Source organism: Vicugna pacos, chromosome 9, assembly GCF_048564905.1.
Source record: "Vicugna pacos chromosome 9, VicPac4, whole genome shotgun sequence".
Taxonomy (NCBI): Eukaryota; Metazoa; Chordata; class Mammalia; order Artiodactyla; family Camelidae; genus Vicugna; species Vicugna pacos.
The window spans coordinates 59,307,680-59,321,958 of NC_132995.1; the positions used below are offsets into that span (position 1 = coordinate 59,307,680).

At 40.9% G+C, this 14,279-nt stretch overlaps 1 long non-coding RNA gene across 1 annotated transcript in view; it reads left to right on the plus strand.

Moving 5' to 3' along the window:
• The window catches only part of LOC140698511 (uncharacterized), a 36,363-nt gene extending 22,507 nt beyond the window's left edge, over window positions 1-13,856 (plus strand). The window contains exon 3 of the long non-coding RNA XR_012076321.1: window positions 13,568-13,856. This is a non-coding gene — a long non-coding RNA (uncharacterized lncRNA). The remainder of the gene's footprint in view (window positions 1-13,567) is intronic.
• The last annotated feature ends 423 nt before the right edge of the window (window positions 13,857-14,279 follow it).

Here is a 14,279-nt window from a genome sequence, read left to right on the forward strand (position 1 = left end):
ACTTAGGTTGCTTCCATATCTTGGCTATTGTAGTTAATATTTCTATGACTATTGGAGTGCTTATATCTTTGAATTAATGTTTATTTTCTTCAAATATAGGAGTAGAGTTGTTAGATCATATGGTAATTCTATTTTTAGTTTTATGAGGAACCTGCATACTGTTTTCCACAGTGGTTGCAACAATTTACATTTCCACCAACAGTGTACAAGGGTTCCCCTTTCTTCACATCCTTGTCAGCGTTTGTTATTTGTGGTCTTTTTGATGATAGCCATTCTGAAAAGTGTGGGGTGATATCTCATCTTGGTTTTGATTTGTGTTTCTCTGATGAGTAACAATGTTGAGCATTTTTCATGTGCCTGTTGGCCATCTATATGTCTTCTTTAGAAAAATGTCTTTTCAGATTTTATGCTCATTTTTAAATTGTTTGTGTGTGTGTGTGTGTGTGTTTAGTTGAGTGAGCTGTTGATATAGTTTGGATATTAACCCCTCATAAGTCATATCATTTGCAAGTATTTGTCAGTGGTTTACTTTGCTTTGCAAAAGCTTTTCAGTTTAATTAGGTCCCATTTGTATATTTTTGCTTTTATTTCCTTTGCCTTAGACAGATCCAGGAAAAATATTGTTAGTTTATGTCTAAGAGTGTTCTGCCTATGTTTTCCTCTAGGAGTTTTATAGTATCTGATCTTACATTTAGGTCTTTATTCCATTTTGAGTTTATTTTTGGATATGGTGTTAGAGAATGTTCTAACGGCATTCTTTTACGTGTAGCTGTCCAGTTTTCAGCGCCACTTATTAAGAGACAGCCTCTTCTCTGTTGTATACTCTTGCCTCCTTTATTGTAGATTAATTGACCATAAGTGTGTGGGTTTATTTCTGGTCTCTCTGTTCTGTTCTATTGATCTATATGTTTTTACGCCAGTACCATTCTGTTTTGATTACTGAAGCTTCATAGTAGTCTGAAGTCATGGAGTGTGATTCCTCCAGCTCTGTTCTTTCTGAATATTGTTTTGACTATTCAGGGTCTTTTGTATCTCCATACAAGTTTTGAAGTTATTTGTTCTAGTTCTGTGAAAAATGCCATTGGTATTTTAATAGAGATTGCAGATTGCCTTGGGCAGTATGGCCATTTTAATATTAATTCTTCCAATCTATGGACATGGTCTATCTTTCCATCTGCATCATGTTCAATTTCTTTCAGTATCATAGTTTTCTGACTACACTTTTGCTTCCTTAAGTAGGTTTATTCCTAGATATTTTATTCTTTTTGATGCGATTGTAAATGGGATGTTTCCTTAGTTTCTCTTTCCACTAGTACATTGTTAGTGTATAGAAATGCAACAGATTTCTGTATATCAATCTTGTATCCTGCATCTTTTAACAGATTCATTGATGAGCTCTAGTAGTTTTTTGGTGGCATCTTTAGGGCTTTCTATGTACAGTATCATCTGCAAACAGTGACAGTTTTACTTCTTTATTTCCAATTTGGATTCATTTTTTTCTTCTGATTACTATGGCTTGGACTCCCAAAACTATGTTGAATAAAAGCAGTGAGAGTGGGCATTCTTGTCTTGCTCCTGATCTTAGAGGAAATACTTTCAGCTTTTCCCCATTAAATGTGATGTTAGCTGTGAACTTGTCATACATGACCTTTATTATGTTGAAGTATGTTCTGTCTATACCCACTTTCTGGAGTTATCATAAATGTTGAATTTTATCAGACTTTTCCTGCATCTATTGAGATGATCATACGGTTTTTCTTCAGTGTGTTAAAGTGGTATATCACATTGATGATTTGTGGATATTGAAAAGTCCTTGCATCCCTGGAGTAAATCCACTTGATCATGGTGTGTAATCCTTTCAATGCATTGTTGGAGTCAACTTGCTAGTATTTTGTTGAGGATTTTTGCATTTATATTCATAAGTGATATTGGCCTGTAATTTTCTTTTGTGATGTCTTTGATTTTGGTATCAGGGTGATAGTGGCCTCATAGAGAAGAGTTAACACTTATCCTTCTCAAACTATTTCAAAGAACTGCAGAGGAAGGAACACTTCCAAACTCACTCTAAATGCTTGGTAGAATTCACCTGTGAGGCTATCTGGTCCTAGACTTTCGTTTGTTGGGAGTTTTTTAAATTATTGATTCAATTTCATTACTGATAATTGGTCTGTTCATATTTTCTGTTTCTTACTGGTTCATTCATTCTTTGGAATTGTACATTGCTAGGAATTTGTCCATTTATTCTAGGTTGTCCGTTTCATTGGCATAGAGTTGTTCATGGTAGTCTCTTGTGATCTTTTGTATTTCTGTGGTGTCAGTTGTAACTTTTATTCATTTCTGACTTTATTGCTGAGTCTGACTAAAGGTTTATTAATTTTATTTATCTTTTCAAAAAACCAGCTCTTAGTTTCATTAATCTTTTCTATTTTGTCTATTTCATTTATTTCTGCTCTGATCTTTATGATTCTTTTCTTCTAATAACTTTGGGCTTTGCTTTTTCTTTTTCTAGCTCCTTTAGGTATAAGGTTAGGTTGTTTGAGATTTTTTTTGTTTGTTTCCTTCAATAAGCTTGTATCGCTATAAACTGCCGTCCTAGAACTGCTTTTGTTGCATCCCATAGATTTTAGATCATTGTGTTTTTGTTTTCATTTGTCTCCAGGTATATTTATATATTTTGATTTCCTCAGTGACCCATTGGTTGTTTAGTAGCATATTGTTTTGCTTCATGTGTTTGTGTGTTTTGCATTTTTCTTGTAGTTGATTTCTGGTCGCATAGCTCTATGGTCAGAAAAGATTCTTTGTGATTTCAGTTTTCTTAAATTTACTGATGCTTGTCTTGTGGCCTATCATTCTGCTGGTTTTGGATGAAGTGTTCTATATATCTCTTAAGTCCATTTAAGGCCACCGTTTTCTTACTGATTTTCTGTCTGGATGATCTGTCCAGTGATGTAAGTGGGGAGTTAAAATTCCATATTGTGTTACTGTCAATTGTCAATTTCTCCTTTAATGTCTGTTAATATTTGCTTTATGTATTTAGGTACTCCTATGTTGGGTGCATATATATGTACAGTTGTTATATCTTTGTGGCTTGATCTCTTGATTATGTTATGTCCTTGTCTCTTGGAACAGTATTTTTTTAAATTCTATTTTGTCTGATATGTATTGTTACCCTAGCTTCCCCCTGACTTTTTTTTTTTAATGTTTTAAGGTTTTTATTAAAGTATATAGTTGATTTACAGTGTTGTGTTACTTTCTGGTGTACATAAAGGTGATTCAGCTGTATATACTTATTAATTTTTATATTCTTTTCTGTTATGATTTATTGAAGGATATTGAATGTAGTTCTCTGTGCTATACAGTAGGACTTTGTTCATCTATTTTGTATATAGTAGTTTGTATCTGCTAATCCCAAACTCCTAGTTTATCCCTTTCCTACCCCTCTCCCCTTTGATAACCATGTTTATTTTCTTTGTGAGTCTTGTTCTGTAAAACCTTGCCTTTTAAAATATCCAGATAACCCATTGATTATTTCCTCTAGTAAATTACTTGCAATGGTAGAAGGACATCCTCTTTCCCTGGACACATTCCCCATTTGCCCTGTGACCTTGCTGCCCATCCTATCAAGAGATGGAGTCTTTCTCCTCCCCTTAAATCTGGTTCCTATGAATTTCTTTGCCCAGGAGAATGTGGTAGAGTGACATTGTATGTTTTGGAGACAAGGCCTCCGGAAGCCCTGCAGCTTCCTGTCTTGTCCATTGGCATGCTGCTCTAAGATGACCAGGGAAAGTAGCCTAGAGGAGGATGAGAGGCCATCTGGACAAGAACTGAGGCTCCACTTGACAGACTCCATGTGAATGGAAATCAAAAGAAAGCCATGATATCTTTTTCCATCCCCTCACTTTGAAGTGAATCTCTTAGTAGTTTAGATGCAGGTCTTGTTTGTGTATCCACTCAGCTACTTTTGATGAAAAGTAAATGGGCTAAGTGTTCCAAAGCAATTGATATGTATATTTCTATTGCCATCTTAATTGTTTGGGGGTTGTTTTTGTTCTCTGGTGATTTGTTCTTTTGTTCTCTTGTGATTTGATGACTGTCTTTAATGTTATGTTTGGATTCTTTTGTGTGTGTGTATCTATTATATATTCTTGGTTCGTGGCTACCCTGAGGTGTGTATATAGTTATTTTAAGTTGCTGATCTCTTTAATGTCAAACGCATTTTTACAACCCTGCATTTGTACTCTCCTCCCATCATAATTACTGTTTGATATCATATTTCACATCTCTTGTTTTGCATATCCCTTAACTGTTTATTGTTGACATAAATAATTTTACCACTTCTGTCTCTAACTTTCCTACTAGCTTTGTGCATGGATGGTTTACTACCTTTACTAGGTATTTGCCTTTACCAATGAGCTTTTTTTTTTCCTTTTATTATTTTAATATTTCTAGTTGTGGCCTTTCGTTTTTTTGCTTAGAGAAATCCATTTAACATTTTTTGTAAAGGTGGTTTGGTGATGCTGGACCCTTTTAGCTTTTGCTTGTCTGTAAAACTTTTGATTTCTCCATCAAATCTGAATGAGCGCCTTGCTGGGTAGAATATTCTTGGTGTTGGTTTTTCCCCTTCATCACTTTAAATATATTGTACCACAAGCAAGAGAGCATCAAGTGAGATGAGAAGGGGGCCTAGGAATGTGCCTTGAGCCCTCCCAACACCTACCGGCTGAGTGGAAGAAGATGAACCCACCAAGGAGACTGAGAAGGAGTAGCAAGAAGGGCAGCAGAAGAGTGCTGTGTTTCAGAAGCCAAGAGGGGAGCGTGCTTTGAGGAGGATGCTGTGGTTATGGGTGTTGAATCCTTCTCAGAGGCCCAGAAAGCTAAGGCTTGAGAAATGTCCACTGATGAATTACAAAATGTCTCAAATCTGCTCCTTCCCTCTTCCTCCCTTCTCTGGAATGTGAATTATTGCTACCTCTTAAAAAGAGTTCAGGGAGATAGGGTGTCACTTCTTAATCACCAGATGTAGTCATTCCAGAAATAAAGGACGTGGGTACACTCTGGCCATCGTTCTCTAAGCACTAAGCAGTCTGTTCCGCAGCCAGTGCTCGGGCTGAGTCTTCACTGACAGGAAGCCTGACGGACAGCTTATGGGCGCTACAGAAAGATCTCTGTGCCTTAACACATTTACAAGGAGTTGTAATCTATTTGATAACACTTTGTGGAGCATTGCACTGCCTGTGCTTACTAAGCTCTATGTTAAGAATTGGGTGTTTTCTGGGAGGGGAGGGTATAGCTCAGGGGTAGAGTGTGCTTAGCATGTATAAAGGTCCTGGGTTCAATCCCCAGTACCTCCACGAAAAAATTAACCTAGTTACCTTCCAAGAAAAATGTTTAAAATGTGCAAAATCAATAAACGCTAAAAAAAAAAATGAATTGGGTGTTTCAGAGAAGACAACAGTCCATGAGATAGAACACAGACAAACATAAAAGCACATACAGAGCAAAACAAGAGACACAGAATTATAGTCCCACCTCCTCTCTGGCACTTGTTTCAGTTTTCTAGGATTTGGTCCCTGGAGCCCCTCAGGCCTCTTTGCCTGGGTCCCTACTGCACCCTCCCTTGCCACACTACCTTGGACTTGCCCAGCACCCACTAGATTTCAGTTTAGACATCAGTTCTTCCATGAACTGACTTGCAAGTCTGCTGAGGAGTCTTCCCAGGTGCCCAAGTAACGTCAGCTTCTGTCACCTATGTGCCTGTTTGCTGATCTTCCTGACTAAATGGCAAGTCTTAAAACGCTGGACGTTGTTTATCTTGTTTACTAATACAGGTCTTTGACAATTTGCAGCCCCAGCACCTAGCACGTAGTAGGGGCTCTATAAAGATGTATGAAGTGAGCAAGTGAATAAAGGCCTGGGTAAATAAGTCAGAAGCGCCTGTAAGTACTGACAAGCCTCAGTGCAGAGGGGGCTAACCTGAGCTGTGTGGAGGAGCCAGAAGGGCTTGTTGGAAGGTGAAATTCTGTGCATGCTTTTGGAGGCAGATGGACCCAGATTAGCAGGGGCCAGCGATGCCAGATTAGACAGTGATAGTTTTTGAGTGGGATGGGGAAGGATTTGCATTGCTGGAGGGAAGTGTCTATTTTGGGTAGTAACTAAGACTTTCTAAGGATTCCATGTGCTGTTGGGAGAGCGTGCTCCTTCCAAGGCCATGGCGTAGTGTGCTATGGTAAGTGTTGGAGTAGAAGCCCTTACCCTTCTCTGCCACCAGGCCTGTGTCAAGAATGCAGCCCTGAGTGGCAGTGGTGGTGGCTAGGGCGGGGTGCAGGTGTTCTACAAGTAGGGCCCAGCTTCGTTGGCTGAGGGCTGTGTGATGTGAGAGATCCAGCCAACCCTTGGCCATGTGACAGGAGCACCATCTGTACCCCAGGGTGCCTCGATTTTGCAGCTGCCACAGCCTACTCAGGCAGATTTGACACAAGCTTAGCAACTAGCTTTTCCAGGAGGTTTGTAAATTTCCAATCTGCTGTGCTACGTTTTCCCCTACAACTGCCACCAACCAAATGTTAATTTGGATCCAAGACCCGAAGGGTAGTCAGAAAGTGTATGGGCTCATACAGAATTGGAAAGGAGATTGGGGCTCAGGTGGCCCTCTGAATGGACCATTTCTAGAAAAAACAGATACGTAATTATCAAACCTTTACTCGTATGTCTGTCTTTACACAGAAGCATTCCTCTGCTATTGCATATAAAATTGAATTTGTTATTTTCAATTTAATTTTAGCACCAAGTTAATGCAATCTTTGTTATTTTAAGGAATTCTGCAATGAGTATTCCATTTGCCGAAGTCAATAAATGACCTTCAATTTGTCTTGAAGTCATGTATAAGTGTAGATACATTTATATTTGTGCTTGCATCTTCTGTGTGCCTATGTTGAGGATTATATCTCCTTTGAAAAATGCAGATGTTGGCTCCAGACTAGCTTTAAGAGCTCCATGCTTAATTTACAAGAGCAGAGAAAAGGTTGAGTTACACACACAAAATAGTTGGCACTAAGATTCCGTCTTCATTGTTATCCATACAACATCATCCACAGAACAAAAGACATAAATGCAAGATTGTATAGCATGCTGGGATGAATACATTACAGCTCAGAGCTGCATTTCAAATACAGTTTTTTGATATCTTAATACCCAAGGAGGTTAAGAGTATTTACGAGTTGAAGAGCTAGGGGACTTCATTGCTATTCCTGAACACAATCTAATTATAGAAAAGACAAGTTTATAAATATACAATAGAAATTTTCTGAGATGATTAGAGTCTCCCCAATTCCTGCTCTGCTTGACTGCAATAACCATTCCTCCCCACATGTCCACATTAGTTAACGAGCAACTTCTGCTGGAATTAGTTTTTCAAATGATACCGAGTTTAAATTTGGAAGCTTGAGTAATGTTTAAGTAACTAAGGTAGGGAGGGTACAGCTCAGTGGTAGAGTGCATGCCTAGCATGCATGAGGTCCTGGGTTCAATCCTGGGTACCTCCATTAAAAAAATAAACTTAAATACCAATACCCTCCCCCCAACCCCCCAAAAAGAGAAGTAAATATCCAAGTTCACATAAGGGTATGGACGTAGGGAGACCAGTTAATTTGGTTGAGATCTAGAGAATCACAATCCATAACTGTGAGCCAAGAGTAAAGCAAGTGTATTTTGAAGTTCTTAGATCTTGTACAAGTGAATTTTTTTTTATCTAGAACTCATCTCCACACTAGTGCTCCTGGTGGCCCCATGTAGTGCCCCTGATTGTAGACGTTCCTTTAACTGTAGAAGGTCCTGCAGTTCAACAGCTATTGGCAGGGGCTATGTCTAATCCTGTGCCCTCAGCAGTTAGTGCAGGGCACGGCACGCAGCAGGCTGCTCGTGAACAAGTGGATGAGAGAGCAAATGACCACATGAAGACGAGTTTAGGCTGTGGCAGTGTGACGCAGTGCTCTCTTAGGAGGGACAGGCAATGGGCATACACATTCTTCCCACTCAACATGAAGGAGATTACAATGGTGATGGGTATTTTTTTCATACCCCTGGCAGCAGAGGGATCAAGGCACTGACCCAGCCAGGATCAGTCCTTAATTTTTCTTGGCCTGAGATGCACTTTAGGAAAAGTGCTTTCCTTTACTCTTGAGTTGCTGAACAGAAAGATGTGACCTCTGGGTGGCTTGTCCTCACTGGTTGCCTGGAGAAAGCAGTGAATAGTAGGTAAAAATGCAGCTCACCCACCGAATGAGGGATGTAGAGCTGACAGTAGAGATGAAGCCTGGACCTGTCACTGGAGCCTGGGATCCAGCTGTTCTCAGTCCTCATACTTCAGGGTGAGCTGGTTATGTGGCCCAGTGATCTTTTGACTTAAGCTATTTAGACTGGGTTTCTGTCACTTGCAAATAAGTTCTGGATAATCTGCATTTTCTGATTAAATAATGAACATACATTGTTTTTGTAAAATAAGTGAACACACATACCCACAGACCCATACTTAGGTCAAGGGCTCAATTTGATTTCGGTGACAAGTGCTCCCAGGGGTCATCCTCACTTAGCTTCATTACCCAGCTGTGTAAAACCCAGATTGAGGAGTGGGCAGGCATCAGATTACTGCTGCTCTACCTTTGTAGAGAGATAGTGGCCAATCTTCAGTAAAATCCAAATTTAACAAAGCTGGGAAAAACAAACCAGGAAGCTATCAAACAGATGATTCTTCCTGTGCAGCTGACTGGAGCCAGGGCTTTGGGACAAGAGGTTATGTCCACACTGACGGGAGCCCAGTCTGCTCAGGACCCAACAGGAGGTGCTGCACCGAAGGAAGAGATGATGTGAGGATCCGTAATACAGGCCTCAACATACATGGATGAATAAGCAAACAAAGAATACAGAAGCTCCATTTCTGTGCCCTGCAAGACCTTCTCACTCCTGTAACTCGTGCAGCGTGGCGGACTCTGGCAACACCGGCCACAAGGCCCATGAGAAGACTCATCACAAGGTCACCAACAACACCCCACCATGGCCAGTGACCAGACCCATGCTGAGATTTTACAGCTGGTGGGCAATGTGGCTCCTATCACAAGAAGAAGAAACTAACACCCCAGCACCTGCAGGTGGCCATCTGCCAGGAAGAGGAGCACAACCATCTGCTGGGAGACGTGATTATCCCTGAGGGAGACGTCATGCCCAACATCCGGCCCAAGCTGTTTCCCAGGACCAGCACCCCCAAGCCACGGAAGGCACCCACCAGGGCAAGAAGTCCTCCCAGACCTCGGATGAGCACTGAGGGCACCTGCTCTTCCATCCCCACCGCCCAACCCTCCCCAGCCCAAAGCCTCTTTTAACCCCTCACAAAAAGAGCTCTCAAAATAAATGCATTATGTTTTCACAGCAAAAAAAAAAAAAAAAAAAAAAAAAAAAGGTAAAAGAAAAAGTCTTCTTCCATTGGATCTTCCTGGGTCTATGGCCTTATAAACGTGACCTATGGAAACTTCCCACTCTAGACAGTCCTCATCTTTGTTTTCTTAGCAGGGTCTTTTGAGGAGCAGAAGTATTAGATTTGACCAAGTCCAATTCATTATTTTTTTTTGATTAGTGCTTTCTGTGTTCTAAGAAATCTATGCCTACCCTAAGGTTGAGAAGATTTTTCTCCTGTGGTTATCTTTAGACATTTCATTGTTTTTGTTTGTTAGTTTGGTTGGTTGGTTTTTTTACATTTAGACCTGTGATCCAGTTCAAGTTAATTTTTTTGTATGGTGTAATGTAAGAATCAAGGTTCATTCCCCTCTCCATATGCATATCAATTAGTCCCAGCACCATTTGTTGAAAAGACTATCCTTTCCCCATCGAATTACCTTGCCAAAGTGGTTGAAATTCTATTTCTGGATCTTCTTATATTCTATCATTCTACATGAATAATGTCAATAACAAATTATCTTGATCACTGAGAGTCTTGAAATTCGGTAGTGCATGTCTTCCAACTTTGTTCTTTTTCAAAACTTACGTGGCTCCTACAGGCTCTTTGCATTTCTATATAAGTTTTAGAATCAACTTGTCAATTTCTATCCCAAAAGCTTACTTTAAAAATTTAGATTGTGTTGAATTTATAGATCAATTTGAGAAGATGTATATTAGCATCTTAACAATATTGAGTCTTCTGACTCATGGACATGGCATTTCTGGTAATTTACTTAGATCTTTAATTTCTCCCAGCAATGTTTTATAATTTTCAGTGTACAAGCAAATTTCAAAGTAAATTTTGCTAAATTTATCCATTGGTATCTTACTCTTGATATTATTGTAAATGGTATTTTAAAAATCCAATTTCCAGTTGTTCATTGCTATTTATAGAAATATAATTGATTTTCAAATGTTTCTCACATCCCGTGACATTGCTAAACTCAATTCTGGAAGCTTTTGGGTAGATTCCTTAGGCTTTTCCATGTACATGAACATATCATTTGTAAATAAAGGTAATTTATTTCTTCCTCTCTAATCTCTATACTTCAATTATTTTTCTTTCATTGCACTGATTTGGCATTCCAGTACAATGTTGCATAGAAGAGATAAGAATGAACAGCTTTGTCTTATTCCTCGTATTTGAAAGCATTCAGTCTTTCATCGAGTATGACGTTAGCTGTAGGTTTTTCATAGATGTTCTTTATCAGGTTGAGGAAGTTCCCTTCTGTTCCTAGTTTGAATTTTTTGGTTTTATTTTTAAACCATGGATAGGGGTTGAATTTTGCCAAATGCTTTCTTTGCATCAACTGAGGTAAGTTCTCTCTTTAATTCTAACATGGTTAATTATATTTGATTTGTAAGTTTTAAACCAATCTTGCATTTCTGGGATAAGTTCCACTTAGTGTATTATCCTCTTAAATTGTTGAATTGGATTTGTTAATATTTTAAGAATTTTGACTTTTATGTTCATGAGGAATATTGGTCTACAGCTTAATTTTGTCTTTTCCTTTTTTTTTTTTTTGACATCAAGGTAATGTCTGGCCTCCAAATGAGATGAAAATTGATTATTCCTTTTTTTTCCTGAAAGTTTGTGTAGGATTGGCATTATTTTCTCCTGAAGTGTTGGAAGAATTCACTGTTTGAACTAGAGTTTTCATTTCGGGAAGGATTTTAATTAGGAGTGTGAAATAAAATTCCTGTTTTGTGGCAAGATAAGAAAAATTTAAACAAATTCTTCTCTGCCCTTTGGCCTCCTCTCTCCCCACACTGTGCACTGTGTATCTGCATTATCCATTGGCCAAACCTCCTCCATGGGCAGGAATACTTGCTCAACCATAAAGAGCAATATTCCCCTTACTTGTGGGCAGGCTTGGAAACAGCCCCTGCCAATCTGTCAGTCTGCCTTTATCTCGGGCATGTTGGTTTCTATCAGTTTTCCAATGATATGACCATTTGGCCATGATATTTGTTGACTCATCTTATGACCCCAAAAGAGTCAAGTTTCTGCTCTGAACCATCCTCCCACTTTAGGGGAAAAACTAGGAAGATGGTTTGGTTCAGGAGCATTTTGGCTTAAACTTTCGCTAATGACATTGTTACTCCTACCACCAATTTAAATTACAGTTTGTGGAACTTAAGGCGATAATTTCTTGCCTTTCATGTGTCACCTGCTGGTACTAGATTAATGATGTCTGAATGAATTAAAACTATAGATACACTCTAGTTCTCTATAAAATGGGCATACACAATGCACACATGCAGAACATTGGCTCAAAGTCCCTATTGGACAACCTACAATTGGCCGTCAGTCCTTGCTGAACACTTGCTAGTACAACCCCCCAAAAAGTATTGGGCTATTACAAGCTGCATCAAAGGACATGATGGGCACTGGGGCAGGCAAGCCTCCATCTTAACTTTGAGGGACCAAATATTTGATCACCTAATGCTTTCTATTGAAGAAGAAATCTGATCAACAGGGGAAAATTATGAAATAAAATTCCTACTTTATGGCAAGACAAGAAAAATTTAAACAAAAAAATTCTTCTCTGCTCTTTGGCCTCCTCTCTACACTGTGCATAGTGTATTTGCTTTATGCATTGACCAAAACTCCTCCACAGGCAGGAATACCTGCTCAACCATAAAGAGCGACATTCTCCTCGCATCAACAAGACAGCTCCTCAAAAGATAACACTCCTTCTTGATCTTATAAGGGGTCACATGACACACCAGGATGATGCTTAAATTCAGGTTATGTAAACTGTCAATAATACATCATTTGATGTACAGCCCTGTCTCAAAAGACTTCTAACTGTGCCTTGATTTCTAATAGCAGAACAGTTCTGAGCTTTGAGATGCTCTTCCCAGGTTATAATCTTCAAATTTGGTACAAATCATTTCCTTCTTAGATCGACTTTGTCAACTGGAGTGACATTTCTTTGATGCTGATATTTTAATTTCTATTTCTTATGTCATTTTTAGAGTATCTCTTTAAATTTTTTTTCTATTTCAAGTGAGTGGTCAAATTGGCATAGAGTTGTTTATAACACTCCCTTATTTTTAAAATGCCTTAGGATCTGTAGTGAACTCTTATCTTTCATGGTATCAGTAATTCTCCCTGGAGTGGGGTTATTAGAGTGAATGATGTGGAAAGATAGGCAGTAGGATATGGTGAGCACAGGAGAAGGCTTGCAGTTACAAGCACGGAGCAGGGAGGGGTGAACTCATTGGTAATGACAAGCAATACAGCCATGGGAGTGGGTGGCTGAGGTTCGGCAGGAAATAAGGTCATTGCAAAAGAGGCGGTCAAGCAGCTGAGAAGCCAGAGTATTGGAAGGAAACCTAAGAGTGAAGGGAAGAGTGGTGTAGAAAGACAGCGAGCCCAGGGCTGAACTCAAGGAATGAAGGGGGCGAGTTGGAGGGCTGTGTGAACGGAGCCCCTGGGTAGTTTATTCCGGCCTGAGTCAGAGGAGCTGGGGGCTTTAGGGAGGGGTGGGGGAAGCGGCCTGTAAATAAGTGTGGAGAACTCCTCCCCCTCCCCCAGGCCCAGTGGGAAGGTTTCAGGGGAGGCCACATCCTCAAGGGAGAACCAGGTATCAGACAGCAGTAGGGGGACCCAGCTGTACAGAGAAGAGGGAGAGGATCTGGGTTTTTGGCTGAGGGCAGCTGAAGTCCCAGAAGACACAGAGGAAGATTTAGGGAAGCCTGAGAGAAGGGAATGTCAGAGCCATAGGAGGATGAGTCTGGGTGCTCAGGGGTGAAAGGGGGTCGGCTTTGTGTGGTGACTGAGATGAGGATAGTGGCTTGGTGGGGGGGGGGGTCCTGTTGGGCACTGGAACTGACCAGGACCCTGTGGGGCTCTCCTGGGCATAAAAGCCTTTCTGTGTCCCCCTTTTGCTTTTGGTAGGAAAAAAGCTTTCAGTCTCTTAGACGTCCCCTGAGTTCCCAAGGGCAGATTTAAACAATTACTAATGAGGAGAGAGACGGAACACAGAAGCAGTAGTGCAGGATGGGGCCGGGGCCTGGCCCCTCCTCGGGGGATGTGCATAACAACATGATACAGATCTGAGTTCTTCTACAGGAACCAAGGCCCCCAACCCAGGTGGAGGTTGGGAACTTCAGGCTGAGCACCAGCACGTGGACCCCAGACTGATTGGAACCAGAAGGCTGATTGAGGTTCCCGGACCACCACCTTGTTACCTCAACACCAGCCAACCAGAGGACGGTTTACACACCCTCCAGATGTCACCCCAAACTTTGCTTGGGAAAAACATCTTCCCTGAAACCCATCAGTGTGTTTGGGCCTTTGAAGCACGAGCCACCCCGTTCCCCTGGCATGGCCCTGGCAATAAACCCTCCTCTGCCCCCAAGCTCCCAGCTCTGACATTTTGGTTTGTTTGGCCTCACCGTGTGTCGGGCACAGGAACTTGGGTTTGACAACCCTGTGATGGAGAGCCTCTGAGTGCAGAGGGGAGCTCCCGGGCCCGCTTGCTGGTGGAGTTAATACTTGAGTTCTAAACTCCGCGGGAGGAAAGAGGGTCTCTCCGTCTCCGGGTTTGTTTCACCTTATCGCAGACCAATGAACTGAAGCTGTGGTTGGTTTTCTAAGCAAGTGCTCCAGCATTGAAGACCCACGGCCTCCTGAGACTGGCCCGGTGAGTCACCGCTCACCACCACCCTTGGTGGGACACAGGGGGCTCCGCTGCCTGGGCTGGGGAGAGCCCCCTAACTCCTAGCTCTCAGGACCCTCTCTCCTGGCTTTCCATGTTCTGGCATCTATTTCTGCTACTTTT